General features: G+C 41.3%; 1 long non-coding RNA gene across 4 annotated transcripts in view; it reads left to right on the forward strand.

Moving 5' to 3' along the window:
- The window catches only part of LOC129619620 (uncharacterized), a 302,195-nt gene that overhangs the window by 2,042 nt on the left and 279,161 nt on the right, over positions 1-20,992 (forward strand). The window lies entirely within an intron of this gene.

Consider the following 20,992-nt stretch of genomic DNA (forward strand, 5'->3'; position numbering starts at 1 on the left):
CCAGATTTAGGGTCTCAGTGTACAATTTAGCTTTTAAATATTAATATATTACCTTGGACTTGAACTAATTGTTTTTATTGGTGTTAGTGGCTTCCCAGGTGGTACTAGTGGTAAAGAACCTGCCTGCCAATGCAGGAGACATAAGAGAGGTGGGTTCGATCCCTGGGTTGGGAAGATCCCCTGGAGGAGGGCATGACAACCCACTCCCATATTCTTGCCTGGAGAATCCCATGGACAGAGGAGCCTGGTGGGCTGCAGTCCATGGGGTCTCAAAGAGTTGGACACAACTGAAGTAACTTAGCTTGCAGTCTTGGTTCACATACCACATTTTGAACCAATGCTCTCATCCTATACCACAGACTTTCTCTGTTTCCATATTTATGGTAAATGCTATCTGATTCATGTACCCAGAGTATTCTGTAGGTTCTGAACTGTAGACTTATAAATAATAAGAAAATAATAATAATAAAGGTATATACTAAAGGCCCTGGCATGCTTCTAAACCACAATGTTGCAGATACTAATTGCTCTCTTATCACAGTCATGTTTCATCTCTTACAGCCCCTAACACTGCCTCTAACTCACTAGATACTGAGAAATGTTTAACTAATTGATAGAATTTGAAGTAACTGCAATTAAGAACATATCCACATGAATAAGTAAGCTATAGGACTGGAGTTACAGGAAGTAAGGGTGGAAAGAAAGAAATGCAGAAGATAGAGAAATATGGACTAGTTCTGAGCATAACCATCATGTGCCTTATTAAATTTCAGTTATGGTATTTGGAGAATTTCAGCTTGATTCCCACTATAGATTTATATATTTTAAAGATTTATTTAGTCATTTGATTTTTTGGCTATGGTGGGTCTTCACTGCTGTGCGCGGGCTTTCTCTAGTTGCAGCGAGCTGGGGCTACTCATCGTTGTGGCGTGCAGGTTTCTTATTGAAGTGGCTTCTCTTGTGGAGCACAGGCTGTAGGTGTTTGGGCTTCAGTGGTTGCAGCAGGTGGGTTCAGTTGTTGCAGCTCGAGGGCTCCGGAGCGCTGGCTCGGTAGTTGTGGCACATGGGCTTAATTGCTTCGAGGTGTGTGGGATCTTACCGGACCAGGGACTGAACCAGTTTTCCTTGTGTTGCAAGGTGGATTCTCAACCACTGGACCACCAGGGAAGCCCCCACTATAGATATTTAAGACATGTGCTTTAAGTGCTAAATAAAAAGTTCACCTTAGTTTATTTATAAAGTTATGAGCAAATGTGCTCTATGTGTTACTGCATTGTCTAACTTCTTATTGCCCTTGCCCAAGTCTGCAGGAGCAAGAAGATTTCGATTCTTCTTAGCTTTAACTAAGTAATGAATATTGTAAAACAAAGAATGTTGCCTACCATCTGGTTCTAGAAGGACTAAGTCTTTAGCATTTCAGTCATGGATGGACAGTGTACTCTGAAAGAAATTCAGGGTGAAAAATAGGATGAAGTACTCTGTGTTTTGGAAGAACAGGCCCATTAGATAGTGTTATGTATATCTTAGGGAGAATTTTAAGGAACCCAGATTCTTGCATTTTTCCACATGTAGAAAAGCAGTAAAATCATTAACTGAAATATCTGTTCCTGGGGACTAGTGGTATTTTACTGAGATGTGTGCTTGACTTCATGTATTCCCTATCCAAAGATCACATATACACTGGCTTCTCTCCCTGTCTCTTCAGAGCAATTCCCTCAGAGCTACTGAGGGGTTGTTTTTCAGGCTTTTAGAGGTCAATAAGGTCCTGAATACAGAACCAACTTACAGCTCTTCTGTTGTGCATTTTATTTTCTTTTAATTTAAATTTATTTAATTGGAGGCTAATTACAATATTGTATTGGTTTTGCCATATATCAACATGAATCTGCACATATACATGTATATATACATGTTTGTTGTTCAGTCACCAAGTCATGTCCAACTCCTCCCAATCCCATGGACTGCAGCATACCAGGCTTACCTGTCCCTCACCATCTCCAGGAATTTGCCTAAGTGCATGTCCATTGAATCAGTGATACCATCCAACCATCTCATTCTCTGTTGCCCCCTTCTCCTCCTGCCTTCAATCTTTCCCAGCATCAGGGTCTTTCCAGTGAGTCACACATATATCCACTATTTTTTAGAATTCTTTTCCTATGTAGGCCATTACAGAATATTGAGTAGAGTTCCCTGTGCTAATAAGTAAGCCTCCATTCAGTTCAGTTCAGTTCAGTCGCTCAGTTGTGTCTGACTTTGTGACTCCATGAACTGCAGCACGCCAGGCCTCCCTGTCCATCACCAACTCCTGGAGTTTACCCAAACCCATGTCCATTGAGTCGGGGATGTCACCCAACCATCTCATCCTCTATCATCCCCTTCTCCTGCCCTCAATCTTTCCCAGAATCAGGGTCTTTTCCAATGAGTCAGCTCTTTGCATCAGATGGCCAAAGTATTGGAGCCTCAGCTTCAACATCAGTCCTTCCAATTAACACCCAGGACTGATCTCTTTTAGGATGGACTGATTGGATCTCCTTGCAGTCCAAGGGACTCAAGAGTCTTCTCCAACACCACAGTTCAAAAGCACCAATTCTTCTATGCTCAGCTTTCTTCATAGTCCAACTCTCATATCCATACATGACTACTGGAAAAACCATAGCCTTGACTAGACGGACCTTTGTTGGTAAAGTAATGTCTCTGCTTTTGAATATGCTATCTAGGTTGGTCATAACTTTTCTTCCAAGGAGTAAGCGTCTTTTAATTTCATGGCTGCAATCACCATCTGCAGTGATTTTTGGAGCCCAGAAAAATAGTCAGCTACTGTTTCCACTGTTTCCCCATCTATTTCCCATGAAGTGATGGGACTGGATGCCATGATCTTAGTTTTCTGAATGTTGAGCTTTAAGCCAACTTTTTCACTCTCCACTTTCACTTTCATCAAGAGGTTCTTTAGTTCTTCTTCACTTTCTGCCATAAAGGTGGTGTCGTCTGCATATCTGAGGTTATTGATATTTCTCCTGGCAATCTTGATTCTAGCTTGTGCTTCTTCCAGCCTAGTGTTTCTCATGATGTACTCTGCATATAAGTTACATAAGCAGGGTGACAATACACAGCCTTGACATACTGCTTTCCCCTATTTGGAACCAGTCTGTTGTTCCATGTCCAGTTTTAACTGTTGCTTCCTGACCTGCATATAGGTTTCTCAAGACTGATCTCCATAGTGCCTGTAAAAATTTACATTCCCACCAACCTTGTAGGATGGTTTCCTTTTCTCCACATCCTCTCCACAATTTATTGTCTATAGATTTTTGGTGATGGCCATTCTGACCAGTGTGAGGTGATACCTTGTAGTAGTTTTGACTTGCATTTCTCTAATAATTAGTGATGATAAGCTTGTTTTCATATGCTTTTTAGTCATCTGTGTATCTTCCTTGGGGAAATGTCTATTTAGGGCTTCTGCCCATTTTGTTTTTTTTGATTCAGTTTGATTTTTTGATATTGAGCTGAATGAGCTCTTTGTTTATTTTGGAGATAAAGCCCTTAATGGTTACTTCATTTGCAAATACTTTCTCCCATTCTGAGGGTTGTCTTTTTGTTTTGTTTATGGTTTCCTTTGCTGTGCAAAAGATTTTAAGTTTAATTAAGTCCCTTTTGTTTTTACTTTCATTACTCTAGGAGGTGGATCAAAAAAGATTTTGCTGTGATTTATGTAAAAGAGTGTTCTGCCTATGTTTTCCTCTTAAGAGTTTTATAGGAGCTGGCCTTCATTTAGGTCTTTAATCCGTTTTGAGCTTATTTTTGTGTATGGTATTAGAAATTATGCTAATTTTACTTGTTTACATGTAGCTGTCCAGTTTTCCCAGAATCACTTACTGAAGAGACTGTCTTTTCTCCATTGTATTGTCTTGCCTCTTTTGTCATAGATTAGATGACCATAGGTGTGTGGGTTTATTCTGGACTTCCTGTCCTGTTCCACTAATCCATACTTCTATTTTTGTGACAGTACCATACTATTTTGATGACTGTAGCTTTGTAATATAGTCTTAAGGCAGGGAGCCTGATTGCATTAGCTTCACTTTTTCTAGAACTGAAGATTCCTTTGGCTATTTTGGGTCTTTTGTGTCTCCACAAAAAGGCTTCCCTTGTAGCTCAGTTGGTAAAGAATCTGCCCGCAGTGCAGGAAACCCGGGTTCGATCCCTGGGTTCAGAAGATACCCTGGAGAAGGAAATGACAACCCCCTCCAGTATCCTTGCCTGGAAAATCTCATGGACAGAGGAGCCTAGTGGGCTGCAGTCCATGGGGTCGCAAAGAGTCGGGCACGACTGAGCGACTAACACTTACTGGGTCTCCATACAAATTGTAAAATATTTTGTTCTAATTTTGTGAAAAATGCAATCAGTAATTTGCATTGAATCTGTAGATTGCTTTGCGTAGTTTAGTAATTTTCACAATATCGGTTCTTCCAAACCAAGAAAATGCTCTATCTTTCCATCTATTTATGTCATCTTTGATTCCTTTCATCAGTATCTTACACTTTTCTCAGTACAGGTCTTTGCCTCCTAAGGTATGTTTATTCATAGGTATTTTATTCTTTTTGATGCCACGGTAAATGGAATTGTTTCCTTGATTTCTCTTTCTGATCTTTTGTTGTTAGCATATAAGAATGCAAGACATTTCTGTATATTAATTTTCTATCTTGCAACTTTACCAAATTCACTGATGAGCTCTAGTTTTCTGGTAGCATCTTTAGGGTTTTCTATGTATAGGCTCATGTCACCTGCAAACAGTGACAGTTTTATTTCTTCCAATTTGGATTTCTTTTCTTTCTTTCTTCTTCTTTGATTACTGTGATTAGGAATTCCAAAACTGTGTTGAATAATAGTGGTAAGAGTGGACATCCTTGTCTTGCTCCTGACCTCAGAGGAAATGCTGTCAGTTTCCACCATTGAAAAGAATATTTGCTGTGGGTTTGTTATGTATGGCCTTTGTTATGTTGATGTAGGTTCCCTCTGTGCCTACTTCTGGAGACTTTTCATCATAAATGTGTGCTGAATCTTTCTGAAAGCTCTCTCTGCATCTATTGAGGTGATCATATGGTTTTTATTCTTTACTTTGTTAATATGGTGTGTCACATTGATTGATTTGCATATTTTGAAGAATCTTTGCACCTAGGATAAATCCCACTTGATTATGGCATATGATTGTTTTACTACGTTGTTGGCTTCCGTTTGCTAGTATTTTATTGAGGATTTTTGCTTCTATGTTCACCAGTGATGTTGGCCTGTAATTTTCTTTTTTTGTGTTATCTTTACCTGGTTTTAGTATCAGGGTGATGGTGACCTTGTAGATTGAACTTGAGAGTGTTCATTTCTCTTCAAATTTTGGAAGAGATTCACAAGGATGGGTGTTAATTATTCTTCAAGCATTTGATAGACTTCACCTGTTTAGCCATCTGGCTCTTGACTTTTGTTTGTTGGAAATTTCTTTAAAAAAAAACAACAATTTAGTTATTCATTCATTCATTCACTTGACTGTGCTGGGTCTTACTTGTGGCATGTGTGATCTTGTTCCTTCCGCAGAGATCAGATCTGGGCCCTCTGCTTTGGGGGCACAGGGTCTTAGGCCCTGGACCACCAGGAAATCCCTGTTAGAAATTTCTTAATCACATTTTCAACTTCAGTACTTGTGTCTGTTCTTAGTTTTTCTCCCTAGCTCAGTCTTGAAAGCTTGTATCTTTCTAAGAATTTGTCCATTTCATCTAAGTTCATCCATTTCATTGGTGTAAAATTGTTTTTAGTCGTCTCTTATGATCTTTTACATTTCTGTGGTGACAGTTGTAGCTTCTCCTTTTTCATTTCTGATTTTATTGATTTGAGTCCTCTCCCTTTTTTCTTCGTGACTCTTGCTAAAGGTTTATCAGTTTTGTTTACTTTCTCAAAGGACTAGCTTTTAGTTTCATTCATTTTTGCTGTTACTTTCTTTATTTCACTTATTTCTGCTCTGATCTTTATGATTTCTTTCTTACTAACTCTGACATTGTTTTGTTCTTCTTTCTCTAGTTGCTTTAGGTGTTAGGTTGTGTGTGTGCATGCTAAGTCACTTCAGTCATGTCCGTCTCTTTGTGACCCTATGGACCATAGCCCATCAGGGTCCTCTGTCCACGGGATTCTCTAGGCAAAAGTACTGGAGTGAGTTGTTGTGCCTTCCTCTGGTGGATCTTCTCGACCAAGACATTGAACCTGCAGCTCTTGTGTCTCCAGCATTGACAGGCAGGTTTTTACCAATATTGCCACCTGGGAAGCCCAGGTGTAAGGTTCGTTTGTTTATTTCAGATTTATCTTGTTTCTTGAGGGAAGACTGTATTGCTATAAACTTCCATCTCAGAACTGTTTTTGCATGTCCCATAGGTTTTGCTGTTTTGTGTTTTTTGGTCATTTGTGTCTAGGTATTTTATGATTTCCTCTTTGATTTCTTCAGTGATCCCTTGGTTATTTAGTAATGTATTGTTTAGCCTCCATGTGTTTGTGTTTTTTATGTTTTTTTTCTGTCATTGATTTCTAATCTCATTATGTTGTTGTTGGAAAAGATGATATGATTCCAATATTCTTAAATTTATCAAAGCTTGACTTGTAATGTATCTTGGAGAATGTTCTGTGTTCAATTGAGAAGAAAGTGCATTCTGCTGCTTTTGGATGGAATGCTCTATAAATAGCAATTAAGTCTAACTGGTCTATTATGTCATTTAGGGCTTGTGTTTCCTTACTGATTTTCTGTCTGGGTGACCTGTTCATTGGTGTAAGTGGGGTGTTTAAGGATCCCCACTATTACTGTGTCACTGTTGATTTCCCCCTTTGGACTGTTAGCATTTGCCTTATATATTGAGGTGCTCCAATATTGGGAGGTATATATATTTATAATTGTTATATCTTCTTTGACTCATCTCTTGATCATTATGCAGTGTCCTTCCTTGTCTCTTGTAACAGTCTTTATTTTAAAGTCTATTTTGTCTGATATGAGTATTGCTATCCAGCTTTCTTTTGATTTCAAGTTGCACGGAATAACTTTTTCTATCCCTTTACTCTCAGTCTCTATTGTCCCTAGGTCTAAAGTGATCTTTTATAGACAGTATATGTATGAGTTTTGTTTTTGTATTCATTCAGCCAGTCTGTCTTTTCGTTGGAGAGTTTAATCCATTTACATTTAGGGTAATTATTGATACGTATGTTCCTATTGCCATTTTTCTTAAATGTTTTGGGTTTATTTCTGTAGGTCTTTATTCTACCTTTCCTTTTTGTTTTCTTCCCTTGTGGTTTGATTGCCATCTTTAGTGTTGTGTTTGGATTGCTTTTTCTTTTTTATGTTTGTATCTATTATAGGTTTTTGGTTTGTATTTCCCATGAGATTTTTTTTTTTTCACTTGCTATTTAAAATATTGAGCACAGACAGTGTGTCATTGAAGTACTTTATTAAAAATTTATAGTCTTTGCCTTTGAGTTTTACATTCTTTATATAATGTACATTTAAAAAATACAATATAGTACATGGCATCATAAAAAGATTATGTGAACCTAGACTGAGTCCCTTTATGGTGAAATTTTGTAAGATTCACTGTGTTTTATTTACATCATGGTAACTGATGACTAAAAGTCTGGATGAAAATGGAGCACTTTATGTGAAAACAAAATGGAAACCAATATGTCAAATTATGTATGTAATTCTTTAACTTTTGACCTCTGTAGGCTGAATTCTATAATAATAGCCATCTAATGACCACTGGGATCAATTACAAGCACATTATCTTGGAATTACAATGCCCTCATTTTTCACAATGATGTAAAGAAACAATAATATAGGGTTGACATGTATACACTACCATGTATAAAATAGATGGCTAGTGGGAACCTTAAAACTCAACATTCAAAAAACTAAATCATGTCATCCAGTTCCCTCATTTCATGGCAAATAGATGGGGAAACAATAGAAACAGTGACAGACAATTTTCTTGGGCTCCACCAATACTGTGCATGGTGACTGCAGCCATGAAATTAAAAGATGCTTGCTCCTTGGAAGAAAAGCTATGACAAATCTAAACAGTACATTCAAAAGCAGAGACATCACTTTGCCAACAAAGGTCCATATAGTCAAAGCTATGGTTTTTCCAGTAGTCATGTATGGATGTGAGAGTTAGACCATAAAGAAGGCTGAGCTGAAGAATTGGCTGAAGAATCAATGTTTTCAAACTGTGGTGCTGGAGAAGACTCTTGAGAGTCCCTTGGATTGCAATGAGATCAAACAAGTCAGTCCTAAAGGAAACCAACCCTGAGTATTCATTGGAAGGACTGATACTGAAGCTGAAGCTCCAATACTTTGGCCACCTGTACCAACTCATTGGAAAAGACCCCTTTGCTAGGAAAGATTGAGCGCAAGAGAAGGAGGAGACAGAGGTTGAAATTGTTGGATGGCATCATTGATTCAATGGATGTGAGTTTGAGCAAACTCCAGGAAATAGTGAAGGACAGTGAAGACTGGCATGCTGCAGTCCATGTGGTTGCAAGGAGTCAGACATGACTGAGTGACTGAACAACAACAATTGGGAGCCTGTTATAAAGTACAGGAAGTTCAGTTCTTTGTTCTGTGATGCCCTAGAATGGTGGGATGGGGATATGTGGGAGGGAAGCTCAAGAGGGACCCCTTGAGCTGTGCACATATAGCTGATTCACTTTGTTTTTCAGCAGAAACTAACGGAACATTGTGAAGCAATTATACTCCATTTAAAAAATGTATCCTTCAATACCCAAAGTAAGTGGATTTTAAAAATTTTAACAATATGGGTAACATTGATCAAAAGATTTAAAACTGCCTCCTTTTTTGCTTTACTAAAACTAAAACAGTGAAGAAAACATACTTCCAGAAATATACAAAACCAAAGAAATTATTTATCAACAAGTGTTCCCATGAGATTTGATAAAGTTTATATATATATATATATATTTGTTTGTTTTAAGTTACTGATGTCTTAATTTCAATTCCACTCCCTGCATTTGTAGTGTCTTCTCGTGGTTGCTGGTTTTGATATCATATTTGTATGGGTCATTTCCTGCTTTTGCTGTATGTTTGCCTTTGCCATTGAGCTTTCCCATCTGTTATTTCTTGTTTATAGTTTTGGCTTCTTTTTCTTCCTGCTGCCTACAGAATTTCCTTTAGCATCCATTGCAACGCTGGTCTGATGGTGCTAAATTTTCTTAGCTTTTGCTCATCTATAAAGCTTCTGATTTCTCTGTCAAATCTGAATGAGAGCCTTGCTGGGTAGAATATTCTTGGTTGTCTATTTTTCCCTTTCATCAGTTTAAATATAATATACCACTTCCTTCTGGCCTGCAGAGTTTCTGCTGAAAAATCAGCTGATAACCTTATGGGGAATCCCCCATATATTGTTTGTTGCTTTTTTTTTTTAGTCTTGTTTTTAATATTTTCTTTGTATTTAATTTTTGTTTGCTATATGTCTCAGTGTGTTCCTACTTGGGTTTATCCTGTATGAGACTCTGCATTTCCTGGACTTGAGTGACTATTTCCTTGCCCAATCTAGGGGAGTTTATGACTATCATCTCTTCAACTATTTTCTGAGGCCCTGCCTCTTTTTCTTCTTCTCCTGCTGCTGCTGCTAAGTTGCTTCAGGTGTGTCCGACTCTGTGCGACCCCATAGACCGCAGTCCACCAGGCTCCCCTGTCTCTGGGATTCTCCAGGCAAGAACACTGGAGTGGGTTGCCATTTCCTTCTCCAATGCATGAAGAAAGTGAAAGTGAAGTCGCTCAGTCGGGTCCTGCGACCCCTATAATTGGAATGTTGGTGCATTTAATCTTGTCCCTGAGGTCTCTTAGGCTGTCCTTTCTTTTTATTCTTCTTTCTTTATTCTGTGTCAGTGATTTCTACCAATCTGTCTTCCAGCTTACTTTTCTGCACTTCTGTCTCAATTATTCTGCTATTTATTCCTTCTAGTATATTTTCCATTTCAGTTATTGTATAGTTAATGTCTTTTTTTGTTCTTTAGTTCTCCTTGGTCATTGTTAAACATTTCTTATGTCCTCTCGATCCATACCTCTATTCTTTTTTAGACATCTTGGATCATCTTTACTATCGTTACTCTGAATTCTTTTTCAGGTAGATTGCCTATCTCCTTTTCATTTACTTGTCCTTTGTAGATTTTTACCTTGCTCCTTCCTCTGCAACAACTTTTTGTTGTCTCATTTTGTATAATTACTGTGTTTGTGGTCTCCTTTCTGCAGACTACAGGATCATAGTTCCTCTTACTTCTGGTGTCTGCTTCCTGGTGGGTAAGGTTGGTCCAGAGGCTTGTGCCTTTCCCTTGGTAGGGGGTGTTGACTGGTGTTGTGACCAGAGCCTGCCCTGGATATTGAGTGGGGCCTTCTTTTGCTCTGTGGTTCTCATTGTCCTGTCAGAGGTGGGGTCTGTTCCCTAGTTGTTAGAGCAGATATCCCCAGATTTGTTTCTTAGGTGTGTTTTTGATCTGTGGTGTGAGGCAGGTGGGATTGGAGTGCTCCCACTGGGAGAGAAGCCACTGAGTATTCCTCCTGTGGAGCTGTTCCCCTGTGAATGTGCTCTGTTGTGTTCCCTCTGGCCTGTTGTGTGGCTTCACAAAGTACACGGTTGCTGGCACTGCCCCTGGTCTCACCTTCACCATGGGAATGCTGGCAATTGACCCTGGTGACTCTCAGGCGTTTTTTCACCAGCCCACCAGTGCAGAGTCACTGAGTCAGGTCCCAGGACTGCTGCAGTCACGTGCCTGGATCTGCTATGGGAGCTGTGGAGGCAGCTCAGACTCTACCCTGCCCATCCCCTCTGTGTACGTGCCAACAAAGCCCACAGCTGCTAGAGTCAGGCCTTTCCCAGCTGCAGGAGCACTTGTTGTCCTTTCAGATGTTTCACAGGCACTAAATTTAGGAAGCCTTCAGCGGAGGTGTAGCTCCACAGTTGACACAGCTGTGAGGAGAGATTTCAGCTCTTCTTTTTCAGTCACATGGCCCCCGGGGCTCAGCTGTGGTTTCAGCCCCACCTCTGAGTGTGGACCATCCCCCAGAGTCTGCCCTAGAGGTTGCTGGAGTACAGAAGCCCATTGGGCAGGAAGGAACCAAGTTGACAGTTGGGGCAGGAGGGCTGCCCAGGTGGGAGGGTGCTGAGGTAGTGACTGGAACTCCAAAGCCTATCAGTTGGGGATCAGAGTGAATAGGGACAGGGTGGAGGAAGCGATGGAGGGGGATCACAGGTCAACTCCAGTGGGAGCCCTCCCACGTGCCCATGGAGGCAAGGGCTGGTACATGAGGAGAGCCCTGCCATTTGCATGTCACTCACTAACGGCACTTTGCTTCTACGGAGGTCCAGGCTTCCTCCATGAGCACTTCTGGTTGGGGGGCTCCTCACTCCCATCTCCTCAGGCTGTCTCCTCATTGTCAACAGCAGTCCCCTTCCCCGGGTTGCTCTCCAAACCCCACATTCCAGCACCCAGCCCCTCCCATCCCCCCCCAGGCCCCCCCAATCTGCACTGGTGGACACCCATCTTAGGCTGGGGCACACAGGGCTGTGGCAGGGACCATTTGCGTAGGCCTCACTCTGTCCTGCTGCATTCTCCTCTGTATTCTCTGCTGCATTTTCCTCACAGCCAAATCTCCCCTTCGGTCCCATCTAACATCCCTGCTTGTGAGGGGGCTTCCCCAGATGCAGGAACCTCTTCTCACCGAGAGCTCCCTGCTGAGGGCACAGGTCCCATCCAGCTTCCTCTCTTCTTTCTTTTGTTCTACGTGTTATGTGGGGATCTTGTTCTTTAAGGTGTCTGAACATCTGCTAGTGCTCAGCAGTGCTCTGTGAGACATGTTTCATTTGTAGATGTTTTCCTGATGTGTTTGTGGAGACAGACAAGTTCCACATCCTCCTACTCCTCCACCATCTTGGAAAGTCCTATTTACTTTCAACTGACACTTTCAGAGTTATGAATTACTAAGTATATTTTGGAGTATTAAAATAATTATAAAGCAAAAGCTATTGTGAAAAAAAGTAATTATGAGTCTTTACCAGGAGAATTTTAAAAAATCTTGAGGCTTGCACATATTAAAAACTGTGTCCCTGTCAGCCATTACTATCTCTTCTTCCTTCAGAGTCAAACTTTGATAGAATTTTCTGTATTTATTACCTATCCTTCCTCATTTCTCATTCGTTCTTCAAACCACTGAAGCCTGGACTTACTCTATCAAGGCCACTCTGAATAAAGTGGTCAGCTCCTTTCTTTTTTCTCTGTGTCTAGAGGACTGTCTCCTTCCTCTCTTCCTGACATCTTAATAGCATTTGATACTGTGGACCACTCTCCTATCCAAATCTTCTTTTTCCTTCAACTTCTGTGTCTGCACACTCCCTTGATTTTTCTTCTACCTATCAGATGCATTGTCTCAGTCACTTTGAAATCTTATTTCCCATTCTATACTTTAAAAGTTCAGATGAGGTATTTTGGGAGTATTATCAGGAAGACTTCAGAACAGATTGGCTGTAGGAAGTGAGGAAAAGAGGGGTCAAAAACTAGGGTGGGGGGAGATAAGTTAGGAGTTTGGAATTAACATATACACACAACTATATATAAAATAGATAAACAACAAGGACCTGCTGTATAGCACAGGGACTATTTTCAGTATCTTGTAAAATGTATAGGCCTCTCTCCCTCTCTCTCTCTCTATATATATATGAAAGTGAAAGTGAAAATGAAGTCTCTCAGTTGTGTCTGACTCTTAGCAACTCTATGGACTAAAACCCACCAGGCCCTCCGTCCATGGGATTTTCCAGGCAAGAGAGTACTGGAGTGGGGCGCCATTGCCTTCTCCCAAAGAAATATAGACTATATATTTATATATAGTGTGTGTGTGTGTGTATATATATATATATATATATACCTAGGTGTCTATATATATATAGGTGTCTCTCTCTCTATATATATGAATCACTTTGCTGTACACCTGAAGCATTATAAATAAACTATAATTCAGTACAAATTAAAAATTAAAGAAAAGTCTAGGAAATGAAGGAGAGGCATTTACTGAGACAAAGAAGAAAGACTAGAGAAAGTCTATGTGTGTGTGTATCAGGTATTCAGTTTTGGGTTATTTTATCTCATTGAATTGCCAGAGAAGAGAAACAATATATAGTATTGAGGTAGAAATTACTAGGCAGTCAGTGTAGAACTCTGAGACCTTGGTCTTATTTTCAGTAAACACCCTTCTCCATTGTCTTGAATTCCTGGAATGTGTCTTTAGTCTGATAAATTATCAGCACTCAGATCCAAGCAAGGGCAGTAATTAAATTCTGCTCCATATGCATGAGGGAAAAAACAGCTGGTGGTCATTAATCTTAAGACCTTACATCTGACAAAATGGCAAGGGGGCATGAAAAAGGGTACTGACTTAATCCAAGGATCAAAGAAGCCATAAAGATGTTAAGTACTTGACCTTTAAATTGATTGGTTAGAAAGAATGTGATTTAAGGAAGGATATAAAACTGCTGCAAGTCCCGCCTTGGGGGTACTTTTTACTCCCTCTCAGTGTCTATACTGGAGAAGGCAATGGCACCCCACTCCAGTACTCTTGCCTGGAGAATCCTGGGGATGGGGGAGCCTGATAGGCTGCCGTCCATGGGGTCACACAGAGTCGGACATGACTGAAGTGACTTAGCAGCAGTAGCAGCAGTGTCTATGCTGGAGAAGGCAATGGCACCCCACTCCAGTACTCTTGCCTGGAAAATCTCATGGATGGAGGAGCCTGGTAGGCTGCAGTCCGTGGGTCGCTAAGAGTTGGATACGACTGAGCGACCTCACTTTCACTTTTCACTTTCACGCATTGGAGAAGGAAATGGCAACCCACTCCAGTGTTCTTGCCTGGAGAATCCCAGGGACGGGGGAGCCTGGTGGGCTGCCATCTATGGGGTCGCACAGAGTAGGACATGACTGAAGTGACTTAGCAGTAGCAGTAGCAGTAGCAGTATCTATGCTGAGAGCTTTATACTTTCCTCCTCTTTAATAAATCCTATTTGTTTATGACCATGAGCGTCTGCATGTTCATGGATTCTATTCTTTGGGTCCGCAGACAAGAACTCAGATTCCCGTTTCAGTGTGACCCTAGAGTAATCACCAATGCAAAGAATAGCAGCAATATGTTATCTAATTATTCCTATAGGAATAATATAGGAAATAGGAAAAGGAATACGTCAAGATTGTATATTGTCACCCTGCTTATTTAACTTATATGCAGAGTACATCATGAGAAACGCTAGGCGAGAAGAAGCACAAGCTGGAATCAAGATTGCCGGGAGAAATATCAATAACTTCAGATATGCATATGACAACACCCTTATGGCAGAAAGTGAAGAGGAACTAAAAAGCCTCTTGATGAAAGTGAAAGAGGAGAGTGAAAAAGTTGGCTTAAAGTTCAACATTCAGAAAATGAAGATCATGGTATCCAGTCCCATCACTTCATGGGAAATAGATGGGGAATTGTGGAAACAGTGTCAGACTTTATTTTTCTAGGCTCCAAAATCACTGCCAATGGTGATTGCAGCCATGAAATTAAAAGACGCTTACTCCTTGGAAGGAAAGTTATGACCAACCTAGATAGCATATTCAAAAGCAGAGACATTACTTTGCCAACAAAGGTCCATCTGGTCAAGGCTATGGTTTTTCCAGTAGTCATTTATGGATGTGAGAGTTGGACTGTGAAGAAAGCTGAGCACAGAAGAATTTATGCTTTTGAACTGTGGTGTTGGAGAAGACTCTTGAGAGTCCCTTGGACTGCAAGGAGATCCAACCAGTCCATTCTAAAGAAGATCGGTCCTGGATTTTCTTTGGAAGGAGTGATGCTAAAGCTGAAACTCCAATACTTTGGCCACCTCATGTGAAGAGTTGACTCATTGGAAAAGACTCTGATGCTGGGAGGGATTGGGGGCAGGAGGAGAAGGGGACGACAGAGGATGAGATGGTTGGATGGCATCACTGACTTGATGGATGTGAGTCTGAGTGAACTCCTGGAGTTGGTGATGGACAGGGAGGCCTGGCGTGCTGCAATTCATGGGGTCACAAAGAGTCGGACACAACTGAGTGACTGAACTGAACTGAATTATTACTATACAGTGCTCTACTCTTTGTTTGTTTTTGGTAATCTAGAGGAACTTAGAAAACTCCAAGGGAATTGTTGGGGAGAAAGAAATTTTCCTCTACCATTCTAGATTCTTCTGTATGGTCTGAGAATTATATTGACATGAAACAGATTAACAGGAGAAAGTAAAACAAAGGTTTAATGGCATGTATCCATAGGCAAGACCCAGGAAAATTCACTAAGTCAACAAAATGGCTGAAGCCCTCACCTTAAATACCACCCTCAGCTAAAGACAAAAGAGGATGTTGAGGATGGGGGCAGTTATAGGAGGTGACCTGGAAAAGCACAGTAAGCAAAGATAAGGTTGTGATGCAGATTTGAATCAGTTTCCTTCTCCATTGATAAGTGTTCTGGAGACTTGGCCATCTTCCTCTTTCTGGTACAGAGGTACCAGATAAAGATTTCTCTTGTAAATGCAAACATTTCTTAAAAAATGTAACTTGTTCTTTGTTATCAGGGTCTATCCATGTTTACTGTTTCTTAGAAAATAAACAACTGAAAATAATGTGCTAAAGAGACACATTTTGGGGTGTCAAATTCTATTCTCTTATAGAATTCATACAGCGAAATCCTTGGTGTAGTTTGATTAAAAAACTTTTATTTTGAAATAATTATAGGCCCACAAGAAGTTGTGAAATTGTACACAGAGGCCTTCTGTGTCTCTCTGCTGGCTTCCTCAGTGACTGCAGTGCACTGTGGGAGCCAGGATGGCACAGCTCGATTCACTACGTACAGGTTGCGTTTTTATGATCTTTTCACATGCATTCATTTCCTTGTGTCTTTGTGTATAATCCTGGGACGTTTTATCACATGTTCTTGCCTGGAGAATCCCAGGGACGGGGAAGCCTGGTGGGCTGCCGTCTATGGGGTCACACACAGTCAGACACGACTGAAGTGACTTAGCAAAAAAATAGCACATGGTCTAAATGTGTTCCCACAGAATTCTTAGTATGAAACCTAACCCCTAAGATATTTGGAAGTAGGGCCTGGGGGAGGCCATTAGTCATAAGGGATGAGTGCCCTGTCACAGAGGTCCAAGAGATTCCCACACCCTCATCCCCCTTGAAGTTACAGAGAAAAACCTGCCATCTGTGAACCAGGAAGCAGGCTCTAACTGAGGCAGGGGGTAGATGGCCCCCCACCAGGATAAAGCAATAGTAGATTTATTCTTTGTGGACAAAACCCCCTAGAAGAGAACAGCAGGACAATTAAGAGGTGAGGTTTGGCTATACCCAGACCACATATTTCTCATTCTCAAAGTCAGGAGACCTCTTTGAAAGTGCAGAAAGTGTCTTTGGAGGTCAAAGGGGAGTGATGTCAAGATACACTCTGCCCATAGGCCTCTGCGGTAGAATCTATCTTGCCTAAGAGATGCGTGCCCACCTATGGGAGGATCCTGAGATATATCAAATATGGACTGTGAACCAGGCAAATCAAAGTTATCGGCCAAAGGGTACCTGGAAGAAATGCCCATGTAAGTGATTTAGACTGCCACGAGTGTGCGACTCAGGGACTCTCCCTCTGAGTTTGCTCAGAGGGAAAATATTTGAGGTAGAGGTGTTGTAATGTGTCTATCCACGCATACTGTACTCTTTTTCCTGCTAAAAAACACTTTATGTTTCACTGCTTTCTGTCTCTGTGGGGATTTCTTTTCTGCAAAGCCAAATGGCCAGGGACTTGGCACTGGCCACTGGTCTAGTGGTTAGGATTTGGTGCTCTCACCTCTGCAACCTGGATTCAGTCTCTGGTGAGGAACTGAAGCCCCACTTCAAGCGGCTGCAGGCCAAGGCCACCCAAGATCACTGTGTGTGTCCAATGTGTTCGACTTTGTGGAAGATTTCTTTGGTGTGGTGTATATGCTCAATCGTGTCTGACTCTTTGTGACCCCATGAACTGTAGCCTGCCAGGCTCCTCTGTCTATGGAATTTTCCAGGCAAGAATTCTGAAGCGGGTTGCCATTTCCTACTCAAAGAGATCTTCCTAATCCAGGAATCGAACCAGCATCTCCTGCGTTGACAGGCAGATTCTTTACCACTGAGCCACCTGCAAAGCCCAGAGATCATTACCAGCCACCAGATCTACTGGTGCCTTGATCTTGGAACTTCTAGCCTCCAGAACTATGAAAAATAAATATTTGCTGTTTATAAGCCACTCCATCAGTGGTGTTTTGTTAGAGCAGCCCAAATGGACCAATACATGTAGATCTGAATAACTACTATTATAAGCAAAATACAAGTCCTTTTTGTCACCACGAAGGCACGCCTCCCCCTGTTTTATTGCCACAGCTTTTGTCTCCTCCCTTGTGCTAAGTCACTTCAGTTGTGTCTGACATTTCGCAACTCCATGGACTATAATCCTCCAGGCTCCGGTTCATGGGATTCTCCAGGCAAGAATACTGGAGTGGTTGCCATTTCCTTCTCTAGGGATGTCCCCAACCCAAGGGTCAAACCTGCATTTCCTATGTCTCCTCACTGGAAGGTGGATTCTTTATCATTAGCACCACCTGGGAAGCTCTCCTCCCTTCATCCCTGGCAACCACTTATCTGTCTTCATGTCTATAATTGTCATCTTGAGAATGTAATGCAAATGGAATCATACAGAATGTGGCCTCCCCACCCCCCATTCAGTATAATGCCCTTAAGACCATCTATGTTGTCCTGTGTTGATCCCTCTTACTGCTGATTGGTGTTCCAAGATTTGATCTTGAGAGCCTGCTGCAGTCCTAGGTATGGAGTGTGCATCAGCTTGGCAACCTGATATCAAGTACTCAAATGAAACAACTGAAGTTGATACAGTGGGGAATAATCAGTGTGATAAAGGAAGAATAGCAGGGAAGGAAATTCTTAGCCATTCTCAGGAGAAAACAATGGGCTGGAAATAAAATGTACATGCTGACATTTCCCAAGGTAAATTTACTGGAAACCAGCAAGTCTAACATAAAAAGTGTTTAGCGCCAAAGTCTAGGAAATCACAAAAACTGTCACTGCTGTGGGACTGATCTTTAACATGATGATGCACATTTAGAATTCTAGAAGAGGACATGATATTCTCTGCTTTCCAAACCTTTAGACCAGCACATTTATGTCCTTTTCCTAGAATATTTCTCTCTGTGAGTTTTCCAGGGAAAATATTTGAGGTAGAGTTGTTGTAAGTTAATGTACAATATTTAAATTCTAAAATGATCATGCAGTTTACTACACAAATGTGTTTATCAAGTTGATTTTAAGGTTTATAATAGGCATAAAATACCGAGATAACTCTACTGCTACTGCTGCTGCTAAGTCGCTTCAGTCGTGTCCGACTCTGTGCAACCCCATAGACGGCAGCCCACCAGGCTCCCCCGTCCCTGGGATTCTCCAGGCAAGAATACTGGAGTGGGTTGCCATTTCCTTCTCCAATGCATGAAAGTGAAAAGTGAAAGTGAAGTCACTCAGTCGTGTCCGACTCCTAGTGACCCCATGGACTGCAGCCTACCAGGCTCCTCCGTCCATGGGATTTTCCAGGCAAGAGTACTGGAGTGGGCTGCCATTGCCTTCTCCAGAGCTAACTCTACAGAGCTACATAAAACAGCTACTCTACTCTGGTGGTGGAAATATAACAGTGAAATATTCCTAAAGGCAAGCCCCTTCCCCTCAAACCTCAAAAAACACAGCTCATAGCACCAGAGAGTATAACAGTGGTTTCCAGGGAGTGGGGGTGACAAAATGGGGAGATGTTGGTCAAAGGGCACAAACTTTCAGTTTGTAAGATGAGTAGTTTCTGGGAGTCTAATATACAGAAAGATGACTATAGTTAACACTGAACTGTATACTTGAAGTTTGTGTATATTGTATACAAACAAAATACACTTTATATTGTATACAAAGTGTACTTTACATTGTATACTGTATACTTTGAGGAGAAGGCAATGGCACCCCACTCCAGTACTCTTGCCTGGAAAATCCCAAGGACTGAGGAGCCTAGTGTGCTGTGGTCCATGGGGTCGCTAGGAGTCGGACATGACTGAACGACTTCACTTTCACTTTTCACTTTCACGCATTAGAGAAGGCAACGGCAACCCACTCCAGTGTTCTTGCCTGGAGAATCCCAGGGACAGGGGAGCCTGTTGGGCTGCCGTCTATGGGGTCGCACAGAGTCCGACACGACTGAAGTGACTTAGCAGCAGTATACTTTGAAGGGTAAATTTGTGTTCCCATCACACCAAAAACAAGGTAACCATATTAAGTTGGCTTTGGTAATTACTTCAAAATGTATACATAAATCATCATATTGCATGTGTTAAATATTGATACATGCAGTTTTTATCAGCGCCTCAATAAAGCTGAAACAAAAGTACATAAAATATATTGCCACTAGGGGGCAGAAGAGGATTAGAGGAAAGGGAAACCTCCCAATTGTTGCCTAATTAAAAAAAAAAAAAGTGTACCTAAATGAAATGAGATCAGAGAATCTTTTTTCTCCTTTCTGTGCAAACAGATAATAAAGTTGTTAAATATTCTTTGTATTTATTACCATAGAACAATGCTTATTTTGCAATGTACATAAGTTATAAATAATATTTTTTTTTGATTTTAGAGTAAAAGATATATCTAGGCTGGGAGCTGCTGTTCGATTTTATAAACATAAATCCTGATTTTCCAAACCTGAGAGCTCATTAACCTTCAGACAGTTTAGAAAGAAATACTGTTACCATATTCTATTATCATTCTCCCAGCTTGTTTTGGTTAGGGAATAAGTTACAGCAAGTCAAGTTTGACCCGGAATTTGTGGAATTTTAATTTTCTGATGGAATCAAAGAGTCTCTATTAATCTTCTAACATATATTAACTACTGTATTTCCCCGCCAACTTTTGCTTTGTGCTTGAAGTGTATTTTTTCCTCTTAATGTTTCTTCTTTTGTAATCACAACTGGATAAGAACAAATATAACTGAAAAGATAGCAAAATGGACTGATCAGTGGAGGTCTGGTTGCCCGGTGAGCTTCTCAAAGCCTGTCTTTGCTTACTTCACCAGGGCCACCACCTCCTACCCCATCCCAGCCCTACCCTGTCCCACCCTTCTTCATCCTGGACCAGCTTACTTGTATAAGAATGTTTTATGAGAATCCAGGAAACTCCTCTCATTTAGAAGGATTGTCTAATAGTAAAGTTTGACATTGTAATGGAGAGACCCTCCATGGATCCCAATTCTTCCTTTTTCTAAAGTGAATGCTTGTCTGTGATACAGTTTTCCTGGTGAGCAAAGTTCCAGACAGGGGTTGTTGTGTCACTTCGTTGTGTCCGAGTCACTTCGTTGTGTCCGACTCTTTGCGATCCTGTGGACTGTAGCCCGCCAGGCTCTGCTGTCCATGGGATTTTCCAGGCAAGGATCCTGGAGTGGGTTGCCATTTCTTCTCCAGGGAATCTCTTCCTGACTCAGGGATGGAACCCATGTCTCCTGCATTGGCAGGTAGATTCTTTATGACTAAGCCGCCAGGGAAGCCAGGGGTTGCATCTCTTCAAAGGTGGCTGTTATTCCCTGGGGGCAAGTTGTGGGTCCTCAGACAGGAAGACAGAAATCAGGAGGTGGGAGCTCCTGCCTTTCTTTTGGTGGTGGTCTCTCGGGGTTGGTTTCTTAGGGGTGTTTGGACATGCTTGATGGTGCTCCCAGATTGGAAGAGAAGGCTGGAATGCAGGGAGGAGGCTGAAGATGAGGGAATCACACCGTATACGCCAGAGTGAGTTTTTAGTTGCCCATTTATTCTCCTCCTGTTCTCCCTTAGATGTTTGTGGTTTATAAATGCTTTGGCCTTAC

Source organism: Bubalus kerabau, chromosome 9, assembly GCF_029407905.1.
Source record: "Bubalus kerabau isolate K-KA32 ecotype Philippines breed swamp buffalo chromosome 9, PCC_UOA_SB_1v2, whole genome shotgun sequence".
NCBI classification, from domain to species: Eukaryota; Metazoa; Chordata; class Mammalia; order Artiodactyla; family Bovidae; genus Bubalus; species Bubalus kerabau.